This window comes from Pan troglodytes, chromosome 6, assembly GCF_028858775.2.
Source record: "Pan troglodytes isolate AG18354 chromosome 6, NHGRI_mPanTro3-v2.0_pri, whole genome shotgun sequence".
Taxonomy (NCBI): domain Eukaryota; kingdom Metazoa; phylum Chordata; class Mammalia; order Primates; family Hominidae; genus Pan; species Pan troglodytes.
In genome coordinates this window covers 150,112,828-150,130,189 of record NC_072404.2, presented here as the reverse complement: position 1 = coordinate 150,130,189, position 17,362 = coordinate 150,112,828, and the positions used below count along the sequence as shown (strand labels likewise).

The window sequence follows — 17,362 nt, the reverse complement described above, 5'->3', positions numbered from 1 at the left end:
AAGAGAACCTGGCCATTTCTATTTTTTGCTTCCTCTTCATTTTGCTGGCTGGTGGGCTTTGGACCAGCCTTCTTCCTCAATGCAGTAATAAGGTCCAAGATTCAACCGAAGATTCAATTGTAGTCCAACTAAGATCAGTTGGAAGATACCCTGCATTTGGAGGCCAAGGCTCCAGCCAATAGGAAAAGTGCTCTTTCGTCCAGTACTGGCCTCTGTACATATTTCTTCCCTTGGGAAACTCACAGAGAAGGTTGCCTGATGGTAGGGAGCCAAACTGGGGGTTCCCAGGTCCGTTCCTGCTAAATACTACCCTTTTAAGATGGTTTATAAGCTGCAAAGACCTGATTGCAAATATTTCAAAAATAATAATAATAATACAAATAATGGTAAATGTCTATTGGCATTTTTCATCCAACGGGTTGTGCCACCCATACTATCATCACTTTTCTTTTCTATATCCCCATGAAGTTAATTGGCAAATGTTATAATGTTCACTTACAAGAAGCAAAGACAAGTTTAGAACCTGACCTCAGGACACAGGAAGAGTTCTAACACAGAAAGAGTGCAGATTACAAGTTAAGCAACTTGAGAAAGTCACTTAATCTCTCTGAGTTTTAGTTTTCTCACTTGTAAAGTAGCTGCCTCACAAGAGTTGATATGAAGATCAAAGAGATTAAGAAATGTGAACATGCTTTGTAAACTAAGAAGTAGTTAGCTATGTTATCAGCACAAAACTGAGATAAAACTCAAGTAACCTCCTGACTGCCAGTTTTATTTTTTTTAACTTTAAATTAATCGACTGCAAATTTTCCTTCTACGAGACCTTGAACCTCAGTAGATTATGGAGCAGTGGTTTCAGCAGCAGCCGCAGAACTTTTTCTGATACTTGTCATTCCAAAGAAATTGGTGAAATTCCACTGCGCACAGAGAGGAAAACACTAAAGTTTTTTTCTTAAATGTCAGAACAGGATATCATTTGGAAAACTGGGTTGGAGCAGGGGGTTGGGGTTAGGGAGAAGTAAAAATAAAACTTCACGCAGAGCCAATTTTAGATGAAACTGTGGAGAAGGTAAAATTTGTTTTCAGAATTCTGTTTTTCTCACTTCTTATGTCCTAACGATTTATCTCTCACTGGTCACATGATACCCACCTTTCTTGGCATCATTTGTCTAGCATTTCTCCTTTTCACCATTCGCTGTTAAGCCTGACTATCCCCAGACCTGTTCTCTAAGAGACCTCCTCTAAACTAGAACAACTAACGAAGCAGTACTGAGTTGCTAGTGCTCAACAACGTTTACTGTTTTGATCTGTCTGAAAAGACAGGGTACCTACATAATAATTCTGCACCTATACCTCTAAACCTAAAACAAAAGTTAAAAAAGGAAGAAAGAAGAAAAAAAATTTGCATTCTGGAACTTTGTTCTTTTGTTTCGTTTTGTTTTATTATTTTTATAACATCCTCTTATCTTCTCCCCACTGTAGGCAACCATCCTATTCTATTTCCTGTGTATTTTCTATATTGCATGTCTTCTTCCAAAGTTGTAAGTATTGCTTCATATGCATACATCTTTAATTTATGTAAATGCCCTGTTTTATATATCATCCTTTTATTTTTCTCTCTAAATTCTATGTTTTTCAGACCAAAAACAAAAACACCATTTGCCCAAATAAAATCTTTCAATTCTTTAAACTCAAGAGAGATACTGTAATAGGAAAAACTTCAGTCAGTGTGCAAGTTATGATATAAAATATTTTGGAATCAAGGGACAGGGTCCTCTTAGCATCCTTCAATTTTCTGTCTCTCTTCTGCCTCTAATTTGTCACATATTCCAATACTATTACTTTGCTTAGGTTGTCATCATTGCTTATGTGATTTTATGCAATAAGCAGGTCTCCCTGCCTGCTCTGCCACTCCATCCCCAAACCCCACCCTCAATCCATTCTTCTGCAGCTAGAACTATGCAAGCAGGGTTATGCTACCTCCCTATTGAAAACTCATATTTGATGTCCTACCACACTCAGGGTACAATCCTATAAGTCCCTCTGTAATCTTGCCCTTCTATCTCTCAGACTTCATCTCCTACTGCTCCTGTGCTCTCTCCCTTTGCTCTAGCCAGAGTAGCCTCTGGTTGTTCCTGCAACACACTGAGCACCTGGTGATCCAGCCCTCCATCTTCTTTCCTCTGCCCAAACTTTCCCCTGCACATATCTTCATAATTTCTTCCTGCACTTCCTTAGATCCCTGCTGAATGCCACCACATCAAGGAGACCTCATTGACCCTATGTGAAAAGAGAATGAGAATGAGAACCATCCTGCCACATTGCTTATCGCCCACCTTGAGTTATTTTTCTTCTTGGCATTTATTGCCGCTTGACATACTGCATATTCAATTTGATTACTTGTTCATTGACTTTCCTCCGCCCATCATGAGAATGGAAGCTCCTTGAGGGCTCATTCTTTGTCTGTTTTATTTGTTGCTTTATCCCCAGCACTAGTTCTTGGCACATGGTGGGATGAATGGTTCATGGATAAAGGTTAGTCATCTACAAAGAACTTAAAAGGCCAGCCCTTAATAATTTAGCTCCTAGCCCTCTGTCCAGGGGCATCTTGGACATCCCTCCCGAATCTGCCTTCACCCCTGCACACACATGCGCACATTCACTCTCCACTCTAGCCAGATTAAACTGTTTTTCATTGTCCTGAATGTGCCTTGCTGCCTCTTGTCCTCAGGTTTTCACACATGCTGTTCTCTCTGCCTTGAGCACTGTTCCTCCGTATCTGTGTCCAGCTAGCTCCCCTCTGGCCTTCTAGGTAACCTTTATGACTGCCCAAGTCTGAGTTAAGAGCCCTCCTAGCCCCCACACAGTGAACTTCCAATGTAATTGTGCTTATTCTCCCCTATTGCAATCACCTTGTGACTTTTCAGTCTCTACCTTGCACTTAGACTTTGGAAGACAGAGACAGATCTATTTTTTTCTCATGAACTCTGCAGTGCCCAGAAGAGAGCCTCAGTAAATATTTGTGGAATGATTGGTCTCTTACTAGTATATTCTAGACTCTAGTTTGCTAGAGGGCATTGCCTGTAGGTTTAACTTGTTCTGAGTAGCTCTTTATAAACGTGATGGTCATGCATTTTGGGGCTGAAGTCTATATGGGGTCACAGTACACTAACTAGAAAGATCCACAGACTCTCCAAGGTGTTATTTTTACCTTTAGAAATAGCCACAGGGGAATAAATGCCTAATAATTGGCCTGTAGGAATTTTTAAACAACCTTGATTTGGAGAATTGCCATGTGCCAGGATTTCCATCAGCATAAAGGGGCCTAGGGCTGGGAAGGAAGGGTACAGATGTGGGTGCTGAGCTGAGTGACAGGTGTCTGCCTAGATCCTCTGAGCTATTCTCAGTGTATGTTCCCAGGAAGAGACTGTCAAGCCCTGTGTACATGCAGTTGTCTCACATGTTACTATGAGAATAGCAATAAGGGGAGTCTCCTTCCCAGCATCCCTTTGAGGAATAATAAGTAAATGTTACTTAAAAAATAAAACTGTTTCACAAAGTAAAACAGACTTTGGAGTAAAGAAACAGCCAGCCAGAATTCCACAGGGAGCTGGAAACTGTTCCACATTTTAACCATTCCCATCTGTCTAATGGGTGGCAATTAGTAACTTCTCCACTGCTATGTTCTTGGAAACACACACACACACACACACACACACACACACACACCAATGGGAGCTGCAGATATTTAAAAGAAAGGAGAGCTAACTTCACATGCTTATATCCCAAATGACCAGTTCACTTAAAGTTTAAATGTACATGAATTTTTCATTCATTTGCTAGTAATATGATTAATATGGTTGATTATATATGTTATAAATGTGTGTGCCTATATATTTATAAATGAAATATACTAGAGTCAACAGGCAGTCATCCCAGTTCTAAAATGAGATAGTTCAACAAGAAAGTCCCTAAAGTGTTTTCAGTTCTAACAATCCATAAGTCTTGGAGTTTTGACTTTAGCTTTGCATCATCTCACACAGGCTTTAGGAAAGAAGCATAGAGTTGCACACAACAGTCTGAATCAGCTAGCATCACCCGCACACTCAGCATGTGGAATGTACTTGTAGAAAGTTTCTGGGTGGGCCCACGTAAACTGTGTTTGCTATACTGAACAGAGTCCCTGTGCTCAGCTGGTTACAAGTTTGACTCAAGGTACGAGCCTTGCATTGTCATCAAATAGATGCTTGTGCAGAATCAATAATACCTGTGTGGATAAGCAAGCCATCCTCCTGTATAGCCATTCTGAAAGTTTTGCTGGACTCCTTTTATTTTTATTTTTTTAGACGGAGTCTAGCTTTGTCGCCCAGGCTGGAGTGCAGTGGTGTGATCTCTGCTCACTGCAACCTCTGCCTCCCGGGTTCAAGCAATTCTCCTGCCTCAGCCTCCCGAGTAGCTGGGATTACAGGCGCGCACCACCATGCCCGGCTAATTTTTGTATTTTTAGTAGAGACAGGGTTTCACCATGTTGGCCAGGCTGGTCTTGAATTCCTGATCTCGTGATCCACTCACCTCGGCCTCCCAAAGTGCTGGGATTACAGGCATGAGCCACCGCACCTGGCCTCCATATTTTTAAAATAGTCATACAGGAGACCATTTGAACTCTTGTAAGACAAACCCTGATAAGAACTCAGGCCTGGAAACTGCTAGAAGTCTCCAGGCTAATTACCTGAGTAACGTTTGCAGTCTGTGGAATGAGGTCTTCAAGGAATACAGACCTGCAAATTGTAAGCATCAACAAGCGAACATACAGGATAGATAGTAGGATCTATCTATAGGCAGAGCCAGGAGGATCTTTTTGGATAGAGAAACATAGAGAATGGAAGTGGGAGGTGGAAGGAGAACAGTACTGTGCACTGCACAACTCCAGGGGTCGTCATTCACATTCTAGTCTACGTAGGCTGTGCTCTCCAGAGAGAAGGGAGAGTAAAGTAAGTGCAGTTTTCATTCAGTTGCACCATATGGAAAGCCAATATGGAGAATAATGTTTATGCTTCAGGGGTTTATTTGATAGCCAATAACTAAACAACTAAGTGTCTCAGGCTTAACAAAAAGCCCAAGAAAAAAACTAAATTGACTCAAAATTTTCTGGCAAAGAAAGCAATTCATGCCAAGTTCTAATACCATATGCCTTAAAACAGCAAGAGCAAAACAGCTACTCTGAATGAAGCAAATCAGTAAAGTGCCTAAAAAGGAGTGTAAGTGGTGGTTTTCAAGTTACGCATAGCGCTACTTTCAGTCATTCTGCATATATTTATTCACTGACTACTATTTGTCAAACTGTGCTATTGGATGGCATTTAAGGTTCCTACAGGCCCATGGAAAAGCTCGTATTTATATTTTTGAACTCTTGTTCTAAATTATCAGTTTACTTAAAAGATATATGAATTAATTTTATTAATACACTATGAATCAAGTTATGAGTTTCAAGTCATAATAATATTCAGGAAGAAATAAAAACAAGTTGGCTGCTTCACTGGACACCAAGATCTGATCTAAGAATCATGCAGGTCCTCAATGTGGGAGCTTTAAAAGATAACAAAAGGGTTATTTAGACTGAGCCTCCTGTCAGAAGTGAGAACTCCATATAATTTATAATACATAGTTTATTATAACATCAAGTTATATACTATGAATTAAACTTAATATAGAGTAGATTTTTATTTAAACCCAAACTCTCACTAATAGATCATGATAACCCATGACTACTGTAGCTAAATGAATAATTTCTCCAAATATAATTTTAATCATAAGAACAGAATTCAGAGCCTCAAAATGGACCTATGAATATAGGAAAAAATGCCATATGATAGAGATAGTATTTAATTTTTGAATTTTTTAGTTTTCGTTTTTTTTTTAATTTTTAATTTTTTTTTTTTTTTTTTTTTTGAAACAAAGTCTCACTCTTGTCCCCCAGGCTGGAGTGCAATGGTGCGATTTCGGCTCACTGAAACCTCTGCCTCCCAGGTTCAAGCAATTCTTCTGCCTCTCACCTGTAATCCCAGCACTTTGGGAGGCCGTGGCGGGTGGATCACCTGAGGTCAGGAGTTCAAGACGAGTCTGGCCAACATAGTGAAACCCTGTCTCTACTAAAAATACACAAATTAGCTGGGCATGGTGGTAGAGGTAGTATTTTAGGTAAGGGATGTCTTTTGGATGTCTATTCAATAATTTGTTGGTATTATTGGTTATCCATTTGGACAAAGATAATGTTTAGATCCCTATCTCACATCATCCACCAGTCATTTCCAGATAGATTAAATATATGAGCATAAAAAGTAAAACTATAAAAGAATCAGAGGAAATACAGGAAAATGTTTTACTTTGGGTAGGAAAGATTATCTTAAACAAGACTCAGAAGGCAAACAACACAAAGGAAAAGAACGATAAATATGACTAGAAAAACAACTTCTACACTGTGAAAAATAACACAAGTAAAATGTAAAGACAAGAGACAGAGTAAGGATAAAATATTTACATATTTATCACAAACAAAAGCTGACTGCCAGTTATGGCTGTGCAGGCTGTGTACTGTACACCACCGGGGGGAGCCATTCAAGTAGACTACAATGTGAATTGTGCCCTGAAGGAAATCCATAATCTATAAATCACTCCTATATCAATAAGAAGAAAGATAAGCCACCCAATAGAAAAATGGGCAAAGAATATGGGAAGTGGATTCATAGAGGAGTAAAAGCAAATAATAGTAGGCATACACAAAAATGTTCAATCTTACTTGTAATCAATGAAAAGCAAATTGAAACAATAATGAAGCATATTTTCACCACGCCAGTAATGAAAAAAAATACTTAAATGCAAACAAAGAAATACCATTCCAGAGAAGCAACATTTGAAATACGTGGCCGGGCATGGTGGCTCACGCCCGTAATCCCAGCACTTTGGGAGGCTGAGGCAGGCAGATCACTTGAGGTCAGGAGTTCGAGACCAGCCTGGCCAACATGGTGAAACCCTGTCTCTACTAAAAATACAAAAATTAACCAAGAGTGGTAGTGGGTGCCTGTAATCCCAGCTATTCAGAAGTCTGAGGCAGGAGAATAGCTTGAACCTGGGAAGTAGACATTACAGTGAGCCCAGATTGGGCCACTGCACTCCAGCCTGGGTGACAGAGTGAGACTCCATCTAAAAATAATAATAATAAAAAAATAAAGTAAAATATATAATAGTGTTGAGTAGAGTAATGTAAAATGGTATTCTCTTGCCTTACTAGGTGAGGTATAAATTTGACAATACCTATTTAAAATAAAAATTCATCTACCCTATTGTCTAACAATTTTACTTTTCCTGATCTTCTCTAAAGAAACCTTCACACACACATATAAGCTATACATTGTATTTATACAATTGTTTGTAATTGTATACATTGGAAACAGCTTATTTGTCCACAGTTAGCGTTTAGTAGTTGAGTAGAATGAGCTCTATATGTGGTGAAATGAAAGATCTCCATTATAGACTGTTGAGTGGAAAAAAAGTAATTTTCCTAATGATATATGTGGTATTATTCCAGTTATATAAAACACACATGAAGCAATATCATACATGTATTTTCTTGTATGTCAAACAGTCCTTCCGGGACTACACATCTGTTAACAGAGGTACCTCTGGGAGCCAAAAGGGATTATACATGGATATCAGCAGTGGGTTTTAGGTTTACCTTTCATATTTGGTTGAAAATTAGAGCATATGTATTATTTTATAGACATTTTCTTTTCAACTTACACTTCTGTGCTTGTACCTTGAGACAAGGGTGGTATTAAAAAGTCATGAAGAAGACATGATACAGAATTTTTTAAATGACAGCAGCAATTTATAAGCGACAGTGGCCAATGCTAACATTCATAATACACACTTAGGTTTACCTAAAGAAGATGGTCTTACTCATCATTTTCTCTTCTCCCTTCTCTTTATAAAGTCTCTCCTTTCCACATCTCAGGCCCCAGCACAGGAACCTACCCCCTAGTCACGTAGGCTTTCTCTCTCTCACTCTGTTGTGACTTCCTCACCCAGGATTCAAACCCAAGCTGGTTTCATCCTATGACAAGAAGATGGCTATCTAGATGGATGGGCTGGGACTTCATCTCATCCCACAGAAGTTACGTGTTAAACAAATATGGTCAGGGGCTGCCTGTGGAGATGTCCCCAGCCTCCTGCCAGAGAGAAGGGACTGGAAGTCAGAATCTAACTGAGATGGTTGAATCAGATGCCTGCTTCAAGTCAATGCAGCTAGGGGAGCTTGCAAAGCCAGAGTTTGCAACAGAGTGGGCAAATACTCAGAAGGAAATACAAATTTCTGGAGTCAGAGCAGGCCAGGGAGGGATCAGCAGGCATCTGGGTATCAGAAGCATTAAATTATAGACAATAGATACAAGACAATCTGTAGTCAAGGACCAGCACTACAAGGCAGGAGAATAAAGAACATGAAGGAGAAAGGGCAGCAAGAATGGGAAGAGGCCCCACCGTTGTCCTGTGTGCATCTCTGCATCTCTGCATCTCTGCCTTGCAAAGTCATAGTCTTTGCAAGGCAGGAGCCACCCTCAGGGCAGTTGGCCTAGACCAGTGCTTCTTACCTGGTGTGCTTTAAGAAAACTAGCAATGCCTAGGCTGCATCCCAGTCTAATTAAACTAACATTTCCTAGGTGGAGCTGGATGTCAGTATTTTTCAAAACTCCCCAAGTGATTCTCCAGGACTCAGATGCATTGCCCTGGCCTTACAAATTTAGAGTTGGTGATTGGTGGCACCTGGCAGAGGTGAGGCATACAAAGGGTAGAGAATCCTGGGAATTCACTCCCTCAGAACAATTTCATCTGATTTTTTTTCAGCAGATGAGATGATACACCTATTTTTTTTCTATAGAAATTAAGGTGGCTGCTCTCATTATTTGCTCATATGAGAGCTTAGGCCCAGGGTTTATCAAGTCATCACAATTTCTGGATCCTTCATTCCAGTTCTCTTTTCAGAGCTGAGTCTTGTCTTTTTTCTCTAGACAGGCTCCCACTCCACCCCAAGGCCCAGCAGATTTTGCAGCATGGACCCAATATAGCATTCCATTAATTATATTCTGTCTGAAAATAATACATTCAACACTGAAAAGTGTGAAAAGTGTTTTTTATTTTTGTTTTTTTTTTGTTTTTTTTTTCGATACAGAGTCTTGTTCTGTTGCCCAGGCTGGAGTGCAGTGGTGCTGTCTCGGCTCACTGAAACTTCCACCTCCCAGGTTCAAGTGCTTCTCCTCCTTCAGCCTCCTGAGTAGCTGGGATTATAGGTGCCCGCCACCACGCCACCACGCCTGGCTAATTTTTGTATTTTTTAGTAGAAATGGTGTTTCACCATGTTGGCCAGGCTGGTCTCGAACTCCTTACCTCCGGTGATCTGCCCGCCTCGGCCTCCTAAAGTGCTGGGATTACAGGTGTGAGCCACTGCGCCCAGCCTGAAAAGTGTATTTTTGATAATCGGTGCTAAGACTGGATTTATATTCTGATCTGACATAAATCAGGCTCGAAATTTATTGGCAGAAACAGAAGTTGCATAATTACTCGGCTGTGGTTATGCATTCTTGACACATTTATCTCCCCGAGCCTGAACTCTGTACATGCATGGACACATATGAAATTCCCCACTCATAATGCCTATTTTCTGGCACTTGGAAATAGATTTATGAAGGTACCACTGTATAATATATAGTTTCACTTTTATAATTTAGATGGTTTAGGGTAGTGATGAGAAGAAGCTAAACTTTTGTGTGCTAAAATCATAACTTATTCCTTTGAGAATCTGAGACTGGATGTACAAATGCAAACACAAAATGAAAAATAATTAATTCGGAAATTATTTGACTGGTTATTTTGACTAGCAAATTTCTTTGGCATCAGGCCGAAAGCTTCCTTTTCTGACAGGCTCAATACTCTCTACTTAGCCTATATGAAATAAGCATTCTGTCCAAGTCACACCCCCAAGATGATTCATCATGCTCTTGAAAGCTATTCCATTAAGCTCTGAGGTCTCATCTTCCTGATTCTTCTGCCACTTGAAGATCCATATTAACTTTCTCCTGGAAATCTCCTCCCAGTATGTCTTGAGCTAAAATATTGCATGAATGACATTTCTGAAAAGAAACTATACCTTGGGTGAGGAATCAAAGGACTCAAGAGTATAGATGACAAACTTTTTTTTTTGAAACAGGTATCACTCTGTCACCCAGGCTGGAGTGCAGTGGCACGATCTCGGCTCACTGCAACCTCCGTCCCCTGGCTCAAGCAATCATCTCACCTCAGCCTCCCAAGTAGCTGGGACCACAGGAGCACACCACCACACCCGCCTAATTTTTTGTATTTTTGGTAGAGATAGGGTTTCGCCATGTTGCCCAGGCTTGTCTCAAACTCCTGAGCTCAAGCGATTCACTGCCTCGGCCTCCTGAAGTGCTGGGACTACAGTTGTGAGCCACCACGCCCAGCCCTAGATGATAAACTTATATGATCATTTTTTCTACCAACAATAAAGACTTTGAAGAGAAAGAAAAATCTGTGGGTTGAATGTACAATTACAAAGATGGTAAAGAGAAGTGAGATTTATAAGACAAAGCCATGGTTCTAGGTACGGGATAAATGATGTATTCTTGGCGAGGGAAGGATATTTGACCAGAGTCTGGGTGATCCAACTGAAAAACTTTAAGTAAAGGAAGAAAGAAGGACAATCACCTTGATAAACCTATGAACGTGGTTCCTATGGAAGACAACAAGTGTAAGATAAGAATATGAATAAGGGTATGGGAGATGCCTGGGAATCGCACCCCCAAAATATTGGAAGACAGAGAGGAGATGGAAATAATGCTAATAGCCTCAAAACCATTATACTAATAATAGGTGTCATTGATTGAGCACTTAGTGACTGTATATCTCTTTTCATCTTAGGAACAACCTTACAAGGTAGGTATTGTTGTTACTTTCATTTCACAGATGGAGAAAAATGAGGCTTATGGAAGTTAAATAACTTGCACAAGGACATGTACAGGTGGTAGGTAGAAAAGCAGGGATTTGGACATGGGCAATCTAGTCTAGAGGTCACTATATCATACTGTCTCAGTGTGCATTGTAAGTGAACCAAGCTTGAGGTTACACCATAATGTGATTTTTTGAGACATGGTGGGAAGGGGCTTCAGATTAAAATACAGTGATGGAGAAGCATGCCATATTCCCAAATGATAGGCTGTAATAAGGGGAGACTGAATGGTATGATATGTCAATAAGATATTCATTTGAGTAACCCAAAAACAGAAACACTGTGGAGAAGTGAGTCAGAGAAAAATGTAAGTGACCCGCTCTGGAACTTTGGTATAGGCCACCTGACCAGAAGGAGAAAATTAATCATGCATTTTGAACAGATGAAAAAAATAACAATATAGAAGTAATGTATAGAATTGGTAATTGAATATATATTTTATACAGTGGTGATGAAAAAATTCAAATATTGGGTATGTGCTAGAGAGTTTGGTGGATATGCTCTTGACTTTTCAGAAGAAAGTGAAAGTAGATTTTTTTTTCTGTTAATAGCTAGGAATGGAAAGGATAAACATAGTCAAACATGTACCTCAGCTTTTGAGATGGCAGGATTTTTAAGTCTGCAGAAGCTAGGTATGGTTCTCCCAAAAGAAGGTACCTAGAAAGGGCTCAAATACAATTCTAGCGGTAATCGGCAATATATGGTTCTACTAGGAAAGAAACGTGTGTCTTGGGACGCTATAAGCAGAACGTGCCACTTATAAAGTTGTGACCTCGCAACTCCAGACCCACGCTCCTGTATTCCACTGAGGCTAGGACTCTGCACAGCACCTTTCTGCTTGGCCAGCAGACACCCTGTTAGGCTCTGCCAGTAGGGGGCACCAGAGAGAGAGAGACCACAAGCCTGGATGGAGGAAGAGACAGGGGTTCCTTGCTCCTGTTGGTGAACAGGTCTTCAGGTCACCCCAGCAATGGCAGTGCCTTCCTGAAGCAGCAACTAAATCTAGTTTGCAGGGTTTGTTTGTTTGTTTTAACACTTGCCATATCAACCTTCCAACTTGTCCCCCAAGACAGTTGGTCTGTGTCTTGGAAATCTGGGTGTAATGAGGCCACTCTTTCAAGTTCAGAGACACCAACACCAGCCCAGCAGCTCTCTGGGAGCCCTCCCTGAAGTTTCTGTGGTTCCCTTATAGAAGGCGCCTGTTTACTGGGAACTGCATTCCCTAAAGCGATTCAAGAGCCAGCTCTTTCTATGAGAGTAAGAAGCTCTTTTGTGTATCCCTGAGAAACCTATGTCAGTTCTTTAAATTAAATTACAGAAATATAGTCCACCTTTCCTTGGCATCACTGAACCTTACTGCTGTTTTCTGGAACTTTGAAAAACTCTGTAGTTTTGGCGAAACAGAATTCCTTCATGGTGTTAGAATGAGCACCTGGGTCCCTGGCTCCAGGTGCATCTTGACCTTACACAACAGGCATCCCCTGAGGCGGGATCATTCCACATCCATGCCTTACCTCACTCTTCTGGCCTTGCTTTTTTTCGCTCTTTTTGCTCAGGCTGGAGTGTAATGGTGCGATCTTAGCTCACTGCAACTTCCTGGGTTCAAGCGATTCTCCTGCCTCAGCCTCCCAAATAGCTGGGATTACAGGCATGTGCCATCATGCCCAGCTAATTTTGTATTTTTAGTAGAGATGGGGTTTCACCATGTTGGCCAGGCTGGTCTTGAACTCCTGACCTCAAGTGATCCGCCCACTTCGGCCTCCCAAAATGCTGGAATTACAGGCATGAGCCACCATGCCCGGCCCCTGGCCTTGCTTCTTAAAGACCCAGTCCTTGCTCTGCATCCTCGAGTCACTTCTATCTTTGGTTCCAGGGCTGAGAGGTGTTCCTTTGAAGACAAACAAATAAGTCCCTTTTCTTTTTTCATTCATTGGGCCTCATTAGACTAATCTCCACTTCTTGAAATATTATTTCTCACTAGATTCCTCTTTCCAGAAAGTCCAAACTGGGTTGTCTTATTCCATTTGAGCTGCCACAACAAAATACTATAAACTGGGTGGCTTATAAATAATGAAAATGTATTTCTCACAGCTCCCGAAGTCGGGAAGTCCAAACTCAGGGCAGATTCAGGGTCTGGTGAGGATCTGCTTTCTGCCTACAGACAGTGCCTTCTTGCTGTGTCCTCACATGGTGAAAGGGGTGGGGGTCTCCCTCTAGCCTTTTTGATGAGGGCATTAATCCCATACATGAGGACTGCCCTGATGACCTAATCACCTCCCAAAGGCAGTACCTCATAATACCGTCACCTTGAGGGCTAGGATTTCAACATGAATTTTGGAGGAGAAACAAACATTCAGACCATAGAATTTCACCCTTGCCTCTACCCAAATTCATGTTTGTTTGTTTTTTTGGTTTTTTTTTTTTTTTGGTGGGGGGGATGGAGTTTCACTCTTGTTGCACAGGCTGGAATGCAATGGCACAATCTTGGCTCACTGCAACCTCTGCCTTCCAGGTTCAAGCCATTCTCCTGCCTCAGCCTCCTCAGTAGCTGGGATTACAGGTGCCTGCCACCACACCCAGCCAATTTTTTGTATTTTTAGTAGAGATAGGGCTTCACCATGTTGGCCAGGCTGGTCTCGAACTCCTGACCTCCGGTGATCCACCCACCTCAGCCTCCCAAAGTGCTGGGATTATAGGCGTGAGCCAGTGCGCCCAGCCTCATATCCTTCTTGCATGCAAAATGTATTCATTTCATCCCATGAGCCCTGAAGTTTTAACTCAGTCCAGCATCAATTTAAAAGTCTGAAGTCCAGGGTCTCATCTAAATGTCATCCAAATTAGATGTGGGTGAGACCGCAGGTACTATCCATCCTGAGCTGTGAACCTCTAAAATTAAATATGTTAAGTGCTTCCAAAATAAAATGATGGGACAGGCATAGGCTTAGATATTCCCATTCCAAGATGGAGAAATAGTAAAGAAAGAAGTGGCAAGTTCTGAGCAAATCCAAAATCTTAGTGCTCAAGCATAATCTTTTTGGCTCAGGGTTCCACTGTCTAGGTGCTGGGGCAGAGGTCCTGCCTTGCAGACCCACTGGGATGGCAGTCCTACCTCTGCAGCTTTGCCTGCCTTCATGGCCTTGGACAGCCCTGCCACCATAGATTTTCCAGGTGTAGCCTATGGCACAGCTCTCTCTGTTTGGAGTTGAGTGCCTGCAGTTCTCCCAGATGGGAATCACATGCTAGGGGCTCTACTGGTCTGTGGTCTCTGTGGTGTCCCCACTCGCATGGTTCCACTGGGTATTGCCTTAGTGGGGACTGTCTATGGTGGCCCCACGTTTGTGGTATTTGTCTGCCTGGGCCTATGGCTTTCCAGGGCATTCTTTGTAATCCAGGTAGAGGCAGCCATGCCCCCATGGCTTTGCTGGGTGCCAAGCATGCTGCACTGGAGCCACCTAAGCTGGCCCTGGGGCAGCCACGGGGCACAGGGATGGAGTGCAGGGAGTAGAGCCCCTGATATAAGGCTGCTCTGGGCAGTGATGGCCTTTCTTTGATATTGTTCGCACTCCAGGACCTATGATGGGAAGGGCAGCCCCAGTGATCTCCACAATGCTTTCTGAGTCATTCTTAATCCATTGTCTCGAACAATAGGTCCTGGATTTCATTTAAATTAAATTACAGAAATACATAGTCCACCCTTCCTTGGCATCATGAATCTTACTGCTGTTTTCTGGAACTTTGAACAACTCCCTCTAGGGTTGGCGAAACAGAATTCTTTCACACTGTCAGAATGAGCACCTGGGTTCCTGGCTCCATGTGCATCTTGACCTTAGTATGAAACATCCTCTGAGGCTGGATCATTCCACATCTGCACTTTATCTCACTCTTCTGGCTTGCTTTCTCAAAGACCTATTCCTTGCTCTGCATCCTTGAGTCACTTCTTCTATCTTTGGTTCCAGGGCTGAGATGATAAATGTCCCAATTATCTTGATTAATAGCACCTGGCTTCCATTGAGATGACAATCTATACTAACCTTCTTATCAAATAATCATTTGGCCACACCCTTGTTCTCTTCCACACAAGTTTTCTCATATTTTTTCAATGTGAATAGACTAAGAGTCTTCTAAAATTTTAAGCTCTACGTTCCTTTTAATTAACAATTCCATCTTTAAATCATTTCTCTCTTCTTGCATTTTACCATGAGCAGTCAAGAGAAACCAGGCTACATCTTCAACACTTTGCTTAGAAATAGTTTCAGCTAAATATTTAATTTCATCACTCACAAGTTCTACCTTCCACAAAACACTAGGACAAGAACACAGAGAAGCCAAATTCTTTGCCACTTTAAAAATAGAATTGCCTTTTCTCTGGTTTTCAATAACATATTCCTCATTTCCATCTGAATGGCCTCATCAGAATAGCCTTTACCGTTCATATTTCTACTAACATTTTCTGTTCATGACCACTTAGGTATTCTCTAAAAAGTCTGAGGTTTTCTCTACAGCTCTCCTTTTTTCTTTCTGGGCCCTCAGCAGTATTGCCCTTAATGGTTAGTTCACCACAGTATAGGCTTTTTCTAGCATGCACCTCAAAACTCTTCCAGCCTCTACTCATTATCCAGTTCCAAAGCTGCTTCCACATTGTAAGTATTTAATACAGCAGCACTCCCACTTCTCAGTACTAATTTTTTGTCTTAGACCGTTTGGACTGCCAGAACAAAGTACCATAAACCAGGTGGCTTATAAACAACAAAAATGTATTTCTCACAGCTCTGGAGGCTAGCAAGCCAAGACCAAGGCAGATTTGGTGTCTGGTGCAGGTCTGCTTTCTGGATTACAGACAGTGCCTTCTTGCTGTGTCCTCACAGAGTGAAGGGGACAAGGGGTGTCTCTCTTCAGCCCATTCCCATTCATGAGGGAATCGGCCCTTATGATTTAGTCACCTCCCAAAGGCATCATCTTCTAATATTATCATCTTGGAGTTAGGATTTCAACATATGAATTTTGAAGAGACACAAACATTCAGACCAGAGCATGGGAGAGCATTCAAATGACAGATTCCAAGCTTTGACTCCTGAAGGCACCATTTCTGGAAATTCCAGTTCAGCTCTTCCTACTACCTTTCCCATAGGTTCTCTTCAGTCAACATGAACTAATAGCAGTGGCTTCATCGACCCACACAACCATGGTAGATAACACCATACATCACAAGTTGAGAAATAAATACCACTATCACCACAACAAAAGGGTTTCCAAAATCTTCCAAAACTCTTGGATGCTGAGCAAAAAGAACAAGAATTGCTTATCTATTAAGGCCACATCACACCTTGTATTATAAAGAACAATTGGGGGATGAAAGGCACAACTTCTGGGACATTAAAAGAAGATGAAGTATATTTTAAGTTGCTATTTCTAAAGTATAGCAAAACGACAGTTCCTCCAGCACTTTTATTAATGTAGCCAGGGAAAATTTATCAGAGAAGATAGGTCCATGAGGTGAGAGCTGAACGGCAATTGCCCCTTGGAATTTAAGTTAAATTCACCTCTCTAGCAGATGTTTTGATTTAAAATAGTTACCTTTTGTTCAGCTTAACTCTCAGCTCCCAAATCTTTCTGCTTTCAATTCTTCAAGGAAGGCACCCCTGAATACAATGCGAGGGAGGGAGTTTAATCCAGAATTCTTGAAAACAGCTTGATATTTTCAACTAAATCCAGTAGCGGAATGCAGGCTTAACTGGCCCCACCCAATTTCTCCCACCCAGATATTTTTCCTTTTTGTCCAGCAAAGTTTCATCTGTTCCAAAGAAAGAAAAGGAAGAAAAAGAAAAAATATTTGCTTAAACCATTAAACTCTAAACTACTCAACTAATTCTGACCAAATTTAAGATGCCTGATACTGAATTGGGATGGAGAAAATAAGGGAGGTATTTATTTGATTAACTTTTTTAATGGAGTTTTAATTTTATCTTCTCTGGTAAGAACACCTAGGTTATAGGTTACTGCTGTACAGCAGAAGTGGGTTTGGATGCATTTATTTTATTAATTAAACACACACTTATTGTGTGCCTATAAGGTGCAAGGTACAGTGCTAAAATCCATGTGGAGGTACAAAGTGAAATCTATCCTAAATCTTGCCTTCGTGGAGCTTATAAATCAGTAGAAGAGATTAGATAAATGTGATTAGAGAAATTTGAACATAAATTACTATGATACGTGGCACAATTAAACACATGCCTGAAAGACATGGAAGTAAAGTTCTATGAGAGTCCAGAGAAAGGTGGGCTGCTTCTT

At 41.2% G+C, this 17,362-nt stretch overlaps 1 protein-coding gene across 2 annotated transcripts in view; it reads right to left on the bottom strand.

Moving 5' to 3' along the window:
- The window catches only part of CALD1 (caldesmon 1), a 225,817-nt gene extending 209,045 nt beyond the window's left edge, over nt 1-16,772 (bottom strand). The window contains exon 1 of one of the 2 annotated variants that reach the window (XR_010159001.1): nt 16,649-16,719. The gene's annotated coding sequence lies outside the window, so the exon portion shown is untranslated. Of the gene's footprint in view, nt 1-16,648 lie in introns of both variants that reach the window. The other variant, XM_054655212.2, reaches the window with a different exon arrangement.
- Between the last annotated feature and the right edge of the window lie 590 nt (nt 16,773-17,362).